The sequence below is a fragment of the Ovis canadensis genome, chromosome 15, assembly GCF_042477335.2.
Source record: "Ovis canadensis isolate MfBH-ARS-UI-01 breed Bighorn chromosome 15, ARS-UI_OviCan_v2, whole genome shotgun sequence".
NCBI lineage: Eukaryota > Metazoa > Chordata > Mammalia > Artiodactyla > Bovidae > Ovis > Ovis canadensis.
The window spans coordinates 52,843,606-52,858,172 of NC_091259.1; the positions used below are offsets into that span (position 1 = coordinate 52,843,606).

Consider the following 14,567-nt stretch of genomic DNA (forward strand, 5'->3'; position numbering starts at 1 on the left):
TTGACATCCTGTCATGTTGTCTTGATACGGTGCCCTGATTTGGTGTCCTCTTTGGATGAATCTCTGTACCAGAGCCCAGGGCGTGGGGGAGATGGGTACAGAGAACTACATAGGTACTAACCTAGATATCTTAAAGGGCTTTATATCCTAATAATGAAAGTTACATGTACAGAGAGAGAGTGAGTATGTGCTCACTCACAGCCTACTCTTTGCAACCCCATGGACTGTAGTCCACCAGGCTCCTCTGTCCATGGAATTTTCCAGCAAGCACAGTGGAGTGCGTTGCCATTTCCTACGCCACGGAATACAGTAGACTTGTGTAAAACTAAAAGCATTCAAAACTAATAGATGGTGTTAGATGCCAGGATAGCAGTTATGCTTTGGAGGCATAGTGACTGGACTGGACTCCTGAAGTATCTTTAGAGATTCTAATAGTCTAAATCTTGATCTGGGTTCCAGTTGTACTTCTTAGAAATTCATTTAAAGTGTTTTATTTTTTGAGTATATTTCTGTATAGATGTTACTTTAATAAAGTTGACAAAGTGAAAGAAAGTGAAGTCGCTCAGTTGTGTCCGACTCTTTGCGACCCCATGGACTGTAGCCTACCCGGCTCCTCCGTCTATGGGATTTTCCAGGCAAGAACACTGGAGTGGGTTGCCATTTCCTTCTCCAATGCATGAAAGTGAAAAGTGAAAGTGAAGTCACTCAGTCGTGTCCGACCCTCAGCGACCCCATGAACTGCAGCCCACCAGGCTTCTCCATCCATGGGATTTTCCAGGCAAGAGTACTGGAGTGGGATTGCCATAAAGTTGACAACAAATGGGGAAATGTGCCCCAAAAACCACAATACAAGAAAATCCTGAATACCAGAAAATACAAGAAATAACTTCTGAGGTGATTAGGACACTGCTCTTTGACTGGGGCTGTTTGACAAAGAAAAATAGGATGTCAACTTTATTGCATACACTGTGGGGAACCCTTGGATGGTTGTAATCAGGGGAGTGATGTAATCAAAGCAAGCCCTCTTCAATGGTTCATTTGGGAGTGAGAGGACAGGGAAAGATTAACCCCAGGGAGAGTAGTCCAGGTGAGCAATGTTGAAGATCCAAGCCCAAAGACAAAAGATGGATTCAAGATATATTGTGAATATAGGATCTAAAGTGTTTGGAGACTTGATAAGTGGTACTGAAAAAAAAAGTCAAGCGTGAGCTTGATATTTTATTCTTGGGTAAAACATCATTTCCAGTTATATATGTTATATATATGTGTGTGTGTGTGTGTATATATAATTTCTAGAATGCAATAAGCATTTCTCATTATTTCCAGGTATCATTAGAGTTGCTCAGACCTGGACTTGATGATGAGGTTTCATGGGTAGCTAAGTTGTATCTCGTTGGCCCCCTTCCAGGTGGGCTTTGCAGCACCACTCTCTCTCCCCCTTGCCAGGTCCCTTCTCAGCCAGACTGTGGGAGGCAGGAGGCCATGGTCAGTTCTTGGCCATAGCAGGTCAGTGTGCAGATTGCCACCAAGCGTAGCTGGGAAGACCCAGCTCACCCTTGCTCACTGCTTCACCAATATGTAAGTACACCTGGAAATTGGAGCATGGTGGAAGCTAGTGGTTTAACTTGATTGATCATTAATTTTTCAGCTACCATCTCTGTCATCTACTAGGGTCTTCTGCTGCTTCCCCATTTACCACCGTCACAGGCAATCTGCTTCCCCAGCAGAACTTGAGTTCCCGAGTGCTTGGGAAATTTCTGCCCCTTCACACTATTTCACAGTAAAATATGCTTCTAGTATATTTTAATTAAACAGGAGGCTGGTTGTTGGACAGAGATATATTTTATTATATCTCTCTTCCTAAGATCTTTAAATCAGAAATGAATATTGAATTTCGTGAAATTTTTTAGCATCTATTGTAATGACTGATTCTCTCCTTTGACTTATGAGTACATTAAATCTATGTTAATAGATTTCCTAAGGGCTTCCCTTGTGGCTCTGATGGTAAAGAGCTGGCCTGCAAAGCAGGAGACTTGGGTTTGATCCCTGGATCGGGATGTTCTCCTGGAGAAGGAAATGGCAACCCACTCCAGTATTCTTGCCTGGAGAATCCCATGGACAGAGAAGCCTGGCAGACTTAATGTTCCTACAGTTCTGAATCCGACTCAGACATTCATCTTTCAATGTACTGCTGGGCTCTGTTACTACTGTTTCATTCAGATTTTTGCATCAACATTCATCATTGAAACTGACTTACAGTGGAGGTTCTCAAAATGTGGTCTGGAGACCGATGGGGATCTCCAAGATCCTTTTAGGGGGTCTGCAAGGTCAAAATGCTTTTCATAGTAATTGCTGTTCAGTTGCTAAGTTGTGTCCAGCTCTTTGCCACCCCATTAACTGCAGCATGCCAGGCTTCCCTGTAATTCACTATCTCTTGGAGTTTGCTCAAACTTATGTCCACTGAGTGGGTAATGCCATCCAACCATCTCATCCTCTGTCACCTTCTTCTCCTGCCCTCAATGTTTCCCAGCATTCCCTGGGGGCTCAGATGGTAAATAACCTGCCTGCAATGCAGGAGACCTGTGTTCAGTCCCTGGGTTGGGAAGATCCCCCGGAGAAGGGAATGGCTACCCACTCCAGTATTTTTGCCTGGAGAATTCCATGGACAGAGAAGCTTGGCAGGCTACAGTCCGTGGCTTCACAAATAGTCAGACATGACTGAGGGGCTAACACTTTCATAGTAATACTAACACATATTATTCTCTTTCATTCCCATTCTCTCAGGGATGTATCATAGAGTTTTCCAGAGACTGTATAACATGTGATATCTCAACAGACTGCATGTAAAAAGCAGATAGGAAATTCCATCTGTCTTCTATTTAGCCAAACATTAAACGGTTTTGAAGAAATGGGAAACAATGCCAGTTAAATGTAAAAATTTTTTTTATTTTAGAAGATTTGGTTATTTGAATACATGTTATTTGTTAATACCTAATAGTTCTACTGTGGTTATCTTAAAAATGCATAATCTAAACAATTTCTGCTTTAATTTCTAGCATGTTAACTATTGATAAATATTACTTCCATAAACAAAAGCTCTTTAGAATTTTCAGTGATATTTTTCAAAGTGTAAAGGTGACTTGAGACCAAAAGGTTTGAGAACCGCTGGCTATGGTTTTCTATCATCTGCCTTTGTCAGACTTTGGTTATCACCATTCTTCGTGAAAAGAACTGAGAACACTCCTTTAACTGAGGTATAATTGACATGTAACATATTAGTTTCAGGTGTACAATATAATGGTTTGATATTTGTATTTTTGCAAAATGATCTCTGCAGTAAGTGTAGTCAATTTCTACCACCCCGCATAGTTACAGTTGTTTTTCCTTGTGATGATAACTTTTAAGATCTATTCTTTTAGCAACTTTCTCTTAGAGCTTTCCTTCTTGCTCTATGCTTTGCATAAGCTTACAACTGGAGAATAATAAATAATGATGTCATGTGATTAAATATACTAGCCATCTACTCCTTGAAGATGTTAACAATAACTTTCTGTTTCCTTCCTGATTGCTAGGTTTTAGGCTTAAAATTTTCACCTTCACTCAATTTTGATCATTTATCAGCTCCTAATAACAGCTATAACACTCAGATTTTCCTACTAATTGCTCTGAGTTGTACAAAATATTTCCCCATAATACCTTGTGATATTTTCTACTTTCCCAATTTTGGATATTTTCAAAATCTTTTTAAAAAAACTAGACTAGCCTAAGATCTTGTCATTTTATAGAAATATTATTTTTATTTCAGAAAACTGTTAGTTTGGTAATGAACCTATTTCCTGTGGCTGCACCCTCTTGAGTCTCTTCAGCTAACCCAGACAGGCAGGGTAACCAGGGCCTTGAGACCGTGGCTCTGAGTTATTTCCTGCAGTTGATGAACATGCATAGCTATAACCATTAGAATGCAGCTGCAAGTCTTGATTATGCTCCTGTCAGAGCTCTTAAATCATCAGGTGATGTCAAACAGACTGAGCCCTAGGATCATCTATATACTTAGAAAAGAGAGCAGTCTCCAGAGCCTCGCTGGGCTTCTGGAAGGACTGTTGCTGCCTTTATTGCAGTGGTCAAGATGATGGCTTTGCTTTCCCTCCGATTCTAGGGCTCCCTGGAGAGCCACCTCCTAACCTCAGATTTTCTTAATATGTATATATTTATTTTGCTGTGCTGGGTCTTAGTTGTGGCACATGAACTCAGTTGTGGCACGTGAGATTTAGTTCCTTGACCAGGGAGTAAACCCGGGCCCCCTGCATTGGGAGCATGGTTTCTGAGCCATTGAACCACCAGGGAAGTCCCCTAACCCCATATTTTCTTAATGAGGCCATATCTGTGATTTTTTATTATTATTTTAATTGAAGGATAATTACTTTACAATATTGTGATGGTGTTTGCCTTACATCAACATGAGTCAGCCACGGGTATACTTGTGCCCCCCATTCTGAACACCCTCCCACCTCCCTCTCCACCCTATCCCTCTGGCTTTGGGTGCCCTGCTTCATGCATCCAACTTGCACTGGTCATCTATTTTACACAAACATATGGAGCGCTTCACACGTTTGTGTGTCAGCCTTGCACAGAAGCCGTGCTGATCTCTGTTTCGTTCCAGTTTTAGTATATGTGCTGCTGAAGCAAGCACCCCGTATCTGTGATTTCTTTTCTTCTCACTTTCTAGTTACCTGGGTGGTGAAAGCAAGCATCCGTGACTTGGCCAACGGCTCCCCTCAGGTAAGAGACCTCGGCGCATCCCTCTCTCCAGCCTGCCTGGCCACCAGCATCACCGTGACTGCCGCAGCCCCACAGACCATGGGCTTCCCCCAGCATTGACCAGAGGTTGCTCGTTCATAGATGTTTCTGGCCCAGAGTACCGGATTTGGACTGAGTCTCCCTTCTCTTTATAAAGAGAGAAACAGGATTTAAGAGCCAATTCCAGGTTTGTCAGTTGTGTCTAGCTTCACAGTTGAGGCCTCCTCCTCTCCTGGGAACCCTCTACTGCCCACAGGCCACTTTCCCTTGTTTCCCGCCCTGCAAGACTGCAGAACAAGCTAGTCATTTAGGGACCCCTCCCTGGAGCCCTTGTCTGCCTAGAGCCGTGCGGGCACTTACAAGGGGCAGTCTGACAGCATCCCACATGGTGACCAGCTACCCTCACTTCATGCTGTTTCCCCTTCAGGGGGAGTTCAAGCACTCAGGCTCCATGAGCCTCTCTTCTTCCATGGGCTTATTTAACACTCTTTCCGTCTTATTAGAAAAGGTCCGTCACCTACCTCGCAAGCTACCCTGCCTCCTGCAGCACCCCTGCAGACTACGACTTGGCACCACCGCAGCCGGTAGCCTTGCTTCACTTGTATCACCACCTTCTTCCAGCCCGAGTGCCTGTGAGAGGCGATGGGCAGCTGCTTCCAGCGTGGGGCACAGCCACAGGATGGGGGCCCCATCCACATCTGCAATCGGCCTCACACGAGCATCCCGGGAACCTTCCATCGTCACAGCCCTTCACAGTCTTCTGACTTGCACACCTGCTCTCAGCGTCTCTCACACTGCCCCTGACGTGTGAACAGGTGAGGACCCTTACCCTGTGTTCACGAAAAGAAACAGGCTCATAAAGCTGTGGTGACAGAGTCAGACAACTGCAGAGACAGAGCCTGCACTAGACTCAGCTTAAGCCCAGCCATCCTTGCACAGCCCCGCTTTGGGGCTAATTCCACGCTGCTCTGGTGCCGTGCCACCCTTCCCAGCCCACAGCTGATCCCTGTTCGTACAATAGTTGACATTTATTCATTACTCTGGGCCAAACCCTTTATGTGCATAGAATCCTCTCAGTAAACCTGAGAAACTGGTACTATTCTTAACCCTAATTTTACAGATGAAGAAACTGAAGCTCAGTGATCAATTTCTTTGCTCCAGTAAGTGGCCTAATAGGGATTCCAAGCCAGGACTGTCTGAAATCAGAACTTGGTGCTCCTAACCACTGTACTATACTGCCTCTGCATGTACTCTTGGCCCAAAAAAGAAATATCATAGCAGAAGCAGATGTGGGGAGGATGTGAGGGGTACAGGTGAGTTTAGGTTGATACTTGTGGGATGTCCAGCTACAGATGTATAGGGACTGTGAAAACAGCCACGGGTGATGTGATTTGAGAGGTGGCAGATATGGGTGAGGGTGAGGGTTGCAGCCTTGGAAAAGGCCATTTTCAGAGGAAAAGGAGAAAGGGAGAGAGGAGAAGCTGAGGAGAGGCTGAAGGAGGGAGCAGAAGGGGAGGGGGAGAAGGACAGAGCATGGAAGGCGAGGAGAGAGCTTAGGGTTCAAAAAGAAGGATGGCCAATAATGTAAAATGCTGGACAAAATCTAGTCCTGTAAGAATGGGGAAAGAGGTCTTTTGATTTGGCCATTGGCAGCTTGTGGGTAATCTCAGTAAGTCAAGATTCCGTGGTGTGATGGCTCAAGAAGGAAAATAAACAGGAGCTGACCAAGAAGCCACAGAGAGACAGACTTCCTTCTCTGAAGAATGGTCTCGAAGTACAGTGGCTAGTCTCTGGGCTGCTGATGCTCCTGGCTTCAGGATTCATGGATGTAGACTAAAACACTAGCATGATCCCGATAGCCACTTATTTCTCAGCCTTAGTCTTTGAAGGCACTGTATTAAAATCATGTAGTAGCCCCTCTTTCTTATTCTCACAGCCATCACTTCTTATAAATGTTTCGGGTAATATAATTTTCTTTGACAGCTTGCCAAGAAACATCACACACCTTTTAATTCACACAGTAGAATCCTCTTTCCCTTTGTCTTTACAAATAAAGTGCCCAAATATCCCCTTAAAAATATATTCTGCCATTTTTTTTCTAGACATTAATTGACCTTAACAAAGAGATTTCTTGCCTTCAAGGTGGAGAGAAGGCCAAGTTACTGCAGCTCAGCATCGTCATCCTTGCCTCTGAAGCCTCCAGGTGTTTGTGCGTCCCTCTCTCCAGGGATCCTGTGGACAGTGCTGTGGCTTTCCTTCTCGGGAGGCATGGATTCCCACTGGTACGCTCTCCACCCACCGTCTCTCTCCTCTCTCACAAAGCTCATGAGGGACTGGGGAGTTAACTACCTGTGGGAAAGATTCCAGTTGTCACCTGGTGGCTTGGTAAGGGGGCCTCTAGTGGAGCTGCTGGAACAATGGGAGGTTAGAATCTCCCGGATGCTCAGGGACACTCTGTAGACAGTTTTAAAGAACTTCTTCTGAGAATGGAATAGTCCTTTATAAAAGCACTTTTTTTTTTGATTTTCAGAAGCATCCCACTCCAGATAGGAAATAAGGAAAAGGATCTTCCTTTTATATTTTCAGGCTTTCAGTTTCCTTTCTCCTTGCTTCCAGAATCAGATCACTACTGATTGCAGCATAGAGTAGGGCAGGCAATTCTATGGCTTCAAAAGATCTATTTCATCCTATTTGGACAGGTAGACTATAGTCAATAAATCATGTATTCATTATTCCTCCTCAATTCTCACAAGACTTATTATTAACATATGTAAATTTTGTATGTTAATAATTGAGGTTTCCCAGGTGGTGCAGTGGTAAAAGAATCCACCTTTCAGTGCAGGAGACGCAAGAGATGCAGGTTCTATCACTGGGTCAGCTTACTGGAGCTGGGAGCAGGGAGGGAGGGATGGGGAGTTATTGTTTAAAAATTATATAGTTTCAGTTCTGCAAGATGAAAAAACGTTATGGAGAAGGATGGTGATATTGGTTGCACAGTAATAATGTATTTAATACCACTGAACTATACACTCGAAATGGTTAAGATGGTAAATTTTATGTTGCATATTTTACTACATTTTTTTAATTGGGAAAAAAGAACAGAAGACACCATGATATTCTCAGAGTTGACCCCTTAAAATGATTAAGTCTTTGTCATCTCCTCAGAGTTTTTATATCTGGATCATTCTCCCTCACTATAAATTCTTTCTCAGGAATCTCTTCAGCCCTAAGCAAATAGACGTCTGCTAATTCCATCCCATCCCTGTTAAACATCCCTGGAAGAGTCTGAAACCACTTGGACTCAAGCTGAAACCCATCCCTACATAAGAAAATTAACTAAGTCCTATAGATACTCCATACACCATAATTATTGGGGTTAATTTCTGTGTTATACATAAGATTCTGGGCACAAGATCAAAAAGTAAGAAGAAAGAAGCAAGAAATAAGCTCTTAATGCTTGTTGAAGCTTGATTTAAGAGCCAATGAAAGAAATGTTTCTGTTTCAGGGAGGGTGTCTGGCTCCTCAAATGAAGCCCTGGAGGTGTCCAGTGAGTCCAGGTCCTCAGCCCTGTCAGACCGGAAACTCAACTGTGTCAAGATTTTCTTAGTGAGGAGGCTCGTGGAAACGAGTCCCAGGATCAGCGGAAGGATATATAAACACAAAGGTGAGTGTTTTAATGCAGGGCTGGGGCAGTTCACTTCTAGTGAATGGAATATGTGATATGGGATATGTACATCCACTCTTCCCAACTTCTGCTGCCAAACTTTTTTGAAGGACAACAGAGACCGGGCATCACCCTCAGGGGCAGCCCTGTCACTCTTCCAGGAAGCAGAATGCTCTGATGCCAAGCAGGGTAGTAAATACCGGAGCTGAGCCCTGCTCTCTGACTTCCCTTCTCTCAGGCCCCATGAATACCCATCTCATGTTAACAGTCTGTCTTCAGGATAGGCTGTAATACAATGACTCAGAGCATAGATTTCTTAATCATAGTGGTGCTACACACAGTATACTGCACCCTAAACAATGTGATCAGATTCAGGTATTCCCTAATATCTACAATCATCTATTTATAAACAATGTCCTAGATTGTAATGAGACTAGCCCAGTGCCTGCATATAGTAGACATTCAATGATGGTTAACAATGTGCCACCTGTTACAGAAAGCTGCTGCTACTGCTGCTAAATCACTTCAGTTGTGTCCAACTCTGTGCGACCCCACAGATGGCAGCCCACCAGGCTCCCCCATCCCTGGGATTCTCCAGGCAAGAACACTGGACTGGGTTGCCATTTCCTTCTCCAGTACATGAAAGTGAAAAGTGAAAGTGAATTTGCTCAGTCGTGTCCGACTCCTAGCGACCCCATGGACTGCAGCCCACCAGGTTCCTCTGTCCATGGGATTTTCCAGGCAAGCTAGCCTCGCTCATTATGCGTCAATTCAGGTCATCCTTGGGAGTTTGAGGGCCACATGAATTTGCCCCTGTAGACAATCAACTCACATAGTAGGCATTCTAGTTTTCTTAGAATAATATTTGCTTTGAACAATATACATTAACAAATGTGGAATAGGGAAGATTTGAACTACTGTTACACGACTGCATTGTTCTCGGGTGTTTGCATCCTGAAAACCCATTCCAACAAGACTGTGGTTCCAAATTGTTTTGAATGAAATCAGATTGACTTGAAACAAGATTATGAACATGACAATGTGGCTGAAATCATGTTTTCTCAAAAATAAGTATTTTGAACCACTGCTGTTTATCAATAACTTTAATATACTCTGGAGTATTTTATATATCTTTTCACATCTTGAAAAAGTTTTGGTCTTTTTTTCCCTAACTTAAGGGGTGGAGGAGGCTGACTTGCTTTTATGCCATTAATTCCTGCCCAGCTCATAATTTAAATATCCAGAATAAGAACTCTAACATGATGTATTGCAAAGGGCTAGTAGGGCTTTTCTTTCTGATGGGATACGGGTGCTCTTTAGGCTCTTCTTAGATTTCTCTCTTCATTTAATCAACAAACATTTGTAAGTGGCTCTATCTGCATCAGGTATCTAGTCACAAGGGATACTTCAGTGAGCAAAATGGACAAAAGTCTAGTGGAGATGGGGAGGCAGATAATAAAGAAGTAAAAAATATATAGCAGTTGGTAATAAATGATAGAGTGAAATAAATCAGGGATGAGCGATAGTGAATGCAAAATAGAAGGATGTTTGCAATTTTAAAAAAATCTATGGTCCAGGGAAAACTGATAAGGACACATCTGAGAAAAGATCTGAAGGTGGTAAGGGTGAAGGCTAGGTAGATATCTGGAGACTAAAGCATTCTAGCCACAGAGGATGGCAAGTGCTAAAGACCTGAGGTGGGAGCATGTCTGAGACATACCGAAACCCACCAGAAGGTCAGAATGCCAGGAGAGGCATGAACCCAGGGAGATCAGAGATGCTGGAGGGAAGGCAGCTTGTATGGGACCTTATGGGCTAGCGGAAAGACACTGGGTTTCCTCCAAGTGAAAAGACATTGGCTTTTATAGTTTTACTCCAAGTGAAAAGACATCGAGTGGAGAAGCAGGGCCTCAACCCATTTAAACAAGTTCACTCTTGCTCCTATGTTGAAACTAGACCACTGGGAGAAGGCATGGGACAAAGCAAGGAGATCAGTGGGGAGACTATTGCAATAACCAGGGTAAAAAACTGACATCTGAGTAGAAGCAGTGGACATGGTGAGAAGTAGACATTGAACTAAGAGCCAACACGACTTCCAGAGAAATAGAATTAAGGTATAAAAGAAGAAGTAAAAAATGACCCCAGTGGTTTTGGCCTGAGCAACTGGAAGTACAATGCTGCCATTTCCTGAAACGAGATGTTTTGAACAATGTACACTAACCAACATGGCAAAGAAAGCATCTAAACTATTTACATATGACTATTTTGATCTCGGGTATTCTCCTCCTGAGATGACTTCCTTAGATGGCTATAAGGCACAGGATTGTGGGGGAGAATTGTGACTTTATATCTGATCACATTAAGTCTGAATTGCCTATTGCCGTTCAAGAGGAAATATCAAGTGGACAGCTGCCGGGAGCCAGTGTGAGGAATCCCGCCCGTGACAAGGTCATGAGGAAGGAAGCTGACATACGCAAGGCGTGCTCAGACTTCAGGGGCCCCTCTGGAAATTCCTAAGCATGTACCCCAACAAAAATCTGCCGGCTTTTGTGCTCTGCTTTTCCACTCTTCTGACATTTTCTGGAAAAAGTCAATTCAGGGCTTTAGTCTTCTGCATTTGAAAGAGTGTTTCAATCCAAATACCCCTCTGATGGCTTTCTAGCCTGCCTGCAGGACTCGGTACAGCTGCGCGTGTGATTGTTTGAGGCCTCCTGACCGCAGGAGGCACAGGAAGCTTAAAACATCCTAGGAACGTAGGGGCTTCCGAGGAGTCAAAATCTTTAGAATAGGACTGATTAAAGGTTTCATTTGTTGAGTCAATGCTTGCTGCCAAATGTTCATATCCTTTATTTTTAGATATAGTTGGTATATAGAAAAACAAGTAGTAGACCTGGTATTAGCAACATTAGATCTTTGAGTTAAGTACCTTCTTTGTTATAACCCACTGCACCTTTGTTCTATAGAGATGTAACTTTAATGCTTTAAGGAGATGCAGATTAAAGAAAAACACTTCAGGGGAAACAAAATTAACATTCATTAAGGAAGAGAGCCAAAAAGTGTTAACAAGCCTCTTGGCCAGAAGATAATGTAAATCACCTGAGACCTTTTGTATACAAAATGATATACAGAAAGAGTCTGGGCTGCGAACGCTACATAATTTTGTGTTACCCATTGATCTCCATGTTTTATCAAAAGTATAAAAGGCCTTCTGAACAATAAAGGATGGGGCCAGCTTCTCGGGCCAGTTTCTCGGACCAGCTTCTCGGACCAGTTTCTCGAACTAGTCTCTCGGCCTGGTTTCTTGGGACTCTGGCTCCCCCCGTGTCTTTCTCTTTCTTCTTCTCTCCCTTTCCCTCTCTCTGCTCTTTACTTTAACTTCAGGCTGAATCTCCACCTGGGGCGCGGAGGCTCGCCAGGTCTACTTACTTGCCCTGGCTGTTAAGACCCGCACGAAAGGGAGCTTAAGGCGAGGCACCCTTAGATATTCAAGCGGGCGCCGGTGGCCCAACGTAGATGGTGCAAATTCCTTGTCTGGAATTTTATTGGCCTTCCATGTAAACCAAGCTATTCAGCCCTCTTCCTCCACTTAATCTTCTTACTACACTATAGTTTCTTAATCTAATCTTATATTAATAAATAAACAAGTCTTTCCACACCAACGCCGTCCACCCTTCGAATTCCCTGGATCCACCGGGGCTGGACCCCGGCAGACAGCTGAATATATGAACATGGAGTTCAGGGGAAAAGATCCAGGCTGTGTATGTAGAATAAGCATATTGTTGATATTTAAACTGTCAAAGGACAAGATCACCAAGGAAGCTGAGATTTGAGTTCTGGAGCACTTCAATGTTTACAGGAGGTAGAAATGAGAAGGAATTGATGGAGAACTGATCATTAGGTTTTGGACCACTGGCATATTGAAATCTCAACAATCGTGGCAAGAGTGAAAGCTTTTTTGGAGTAGACTCAAGAGAGAATTGGATAGACAGATTTGAAGATGACTTGTACAGGTAACTCCTTCAAGAAATTTTATTGTAACTGGAAACTCAGAAATGGAATAGCATCTCAATGTAGGTATGGAAGTCAAGAGAAGGCTTTATCACTTTTTAAAAAATTGATTTACTTATTTTTGGCTATGTTGGGTCTTCATTGATGCCTATGGGTTTTCTCTAGTTTCAGAGAGTGTCTTTATTGAGGTGCACAGGGTTCTTGTTGCGTGGCTTCTCTTGTTGCTGAGCACGGGCTCTAGGCAAGGGCTTCAGCAATTGCAGCATGTGAACACAGTAGTTGTAGCTTGAGGGCTCTAGAGGTGTGTCCCCTGCATTGGCAGGTAGATTCTCAACCACTGGACCACCAATTTTTTTAACATGAGAAAAATTTCAGAACACATGTACTCTGCCAGGAATTGTCAAGCAGAGAGAAGGAACTGATATTGAAAGGAAAAGATGGAAGAATTGCTGGGGCAATGTTCCGTAGCAGATCAGAGGGGAAGAGACTTTAGATGGGAACATGGCAGGTGACACACGGTAACAGAAGGGAAGGCAGAGAAAAAAGACGCCTTTCTACACTTCTGTACCATCTGAGCTCTCTTCCACAATGGAACAAACTTACACTTGCTCTTAATCAAACTGCAGGCTCTAAAAGACTGAAATCTCAGTACTGATGACCCAATTACAGTCCTTTCTCCAAAAGCATCATTTGACATTTCTGGGCTTCAGTTTGGCAGCTGAAAAAGGGAAGGTTTCTTTAAATTTGAAGTCAGGAATTGAGTTTAAGTCTGTATGGCTCACGAACAAAATGCTTTTTGTGCATTGACTGTATCATGGGTTGCCGTGGTATAGGGGAAAGACCTACATTCAGGAACATGGCCTGTGTCTTAGCTTTGTGACCTTACACAAGACATGGAATCTCTTGGAGGTTCTTTATTCCAAACTAAAGTGGTCATAAAAGGACCACAATAATTTCAGAGGGATATCTTCCACTCTGGGAAGTGCTTTGTAAACCCTACAGTTCCATGAGAAAGAATGTGCTATCATGATTCTCAGAATGGAAGCTTTAGCCTGGTTTATTCCATCTTCACTTGTTATTGCTTTCAAAAAAAGAAAAAAAAAACAAACAGAAATTGCTGATTGTATTCAACTAGGAGACGGCAATGCCTTCTTCCATATCTTTCTTTGGGACATTTCCCCCTTCTCCCTTGCTGGAGACCAGCCTTTCTCCTAATATAGGTCTGAGGCTCCCAGCCTGGGCAGGCAGCCACACCTGTCTGTGTAGGTGGAACTCCACCCCTGGAAGCTTCATTTGCTGTCCTAGTTACTCCCTATTGTCTCCACAGCCCAAGCTGTGAACTCACAATTACACACTACCTTCTGGAGGCTCTACCCCAGCCCCACCACTACAGATGCTGTTTGGGAAGAGTTGAAGCAACTGCTATAAACATTGGGGGGAACTCGACTAGCATCATTGGTGAAGCTCTGCCCACAAAGCTGCTCAGGGAGGATTCTTCTGGGTGTGGGAGGGATGACAAGAAAAGGACTCCTCAAGCTAGTCTCCTTTTTTGAAATGTTTTTATTTTCTCTCTCTCTCTCTCTCTCTATATATATATATATATATATATATATATATTTAACTGAAGTATATAGTTGATATACAATGTTGTGCTAATCTCTGCTATACAGCAAAGTGATTTGGTTTTATGCATACATTCTTTTTTATATTCTTTTCCAATTTTGGTTTATCATAGGATATTGAATATAGATTTCTGTGCTATATAGTAAGACCTTGTTGTTCATCCATTTTACGTATAAACGCTTACATCTGCTAACCCCAACCTTCCACTCCATCCTACCCCCAACCCCCTCCCACTTGGCCACCACATATCTGTTCTCTATGTCCATGATTTATTTCATGACACTGTCTCAAGCTATTCTTTTGATTCCTCCCAAAGATAGTGTTTTTGGCAAATTCTGGTCACTCCCAAGGTCTTAAGCCTTTTGCCTTTATAAAGTCTTATCCCATCAGGCCTGTGTCAGCCCCAAATTGCCAGGAGCTTGCCAAGTTTTTCATGCCACATTTCTGTTCTACAAGTCCAGGCTGAAACTTCCA

The 14,567-nt window shown here is 43.2% G+C and overlaps 1 long non-coding RNA gene and 1 other non-coding gene across 2 annotated transcripts; both read right to left on the reverse strand.

Annotated features, from left to right (window-relative positions):
• Positions 1–4,586: 4,586 nt before the first annotated feature.
• On the reverse strand, positions 4,587–4,690 carry LOC138421429 (U6 spliceosomal RNA). Its single transcript, XR_011249507.1, has one exon. It is a non-coding gene; the product is annotated as a U6 spliceosomal RNA (small nuclear RNA).
• Positions 4,691–4,703: 13 nt separating this feature from the next.
• LOC138420882 (uncharacterized) lies at positions 4,704–7,146 on the reverse strand. The gene is made up of 3 exons (XR_011249352.1): positions 6,933–7,146; positions 5,319–5,627; positions 4,704–4,944 (listed from the first exon to the last, which is right to left on the reverse strand). It is a non-coding gene; the product is annotated as an uncharacterized lncRNA (long non-coding RNA).
• Positions 7,147–14,567: the final 7,421 nt, after the last annotated feature.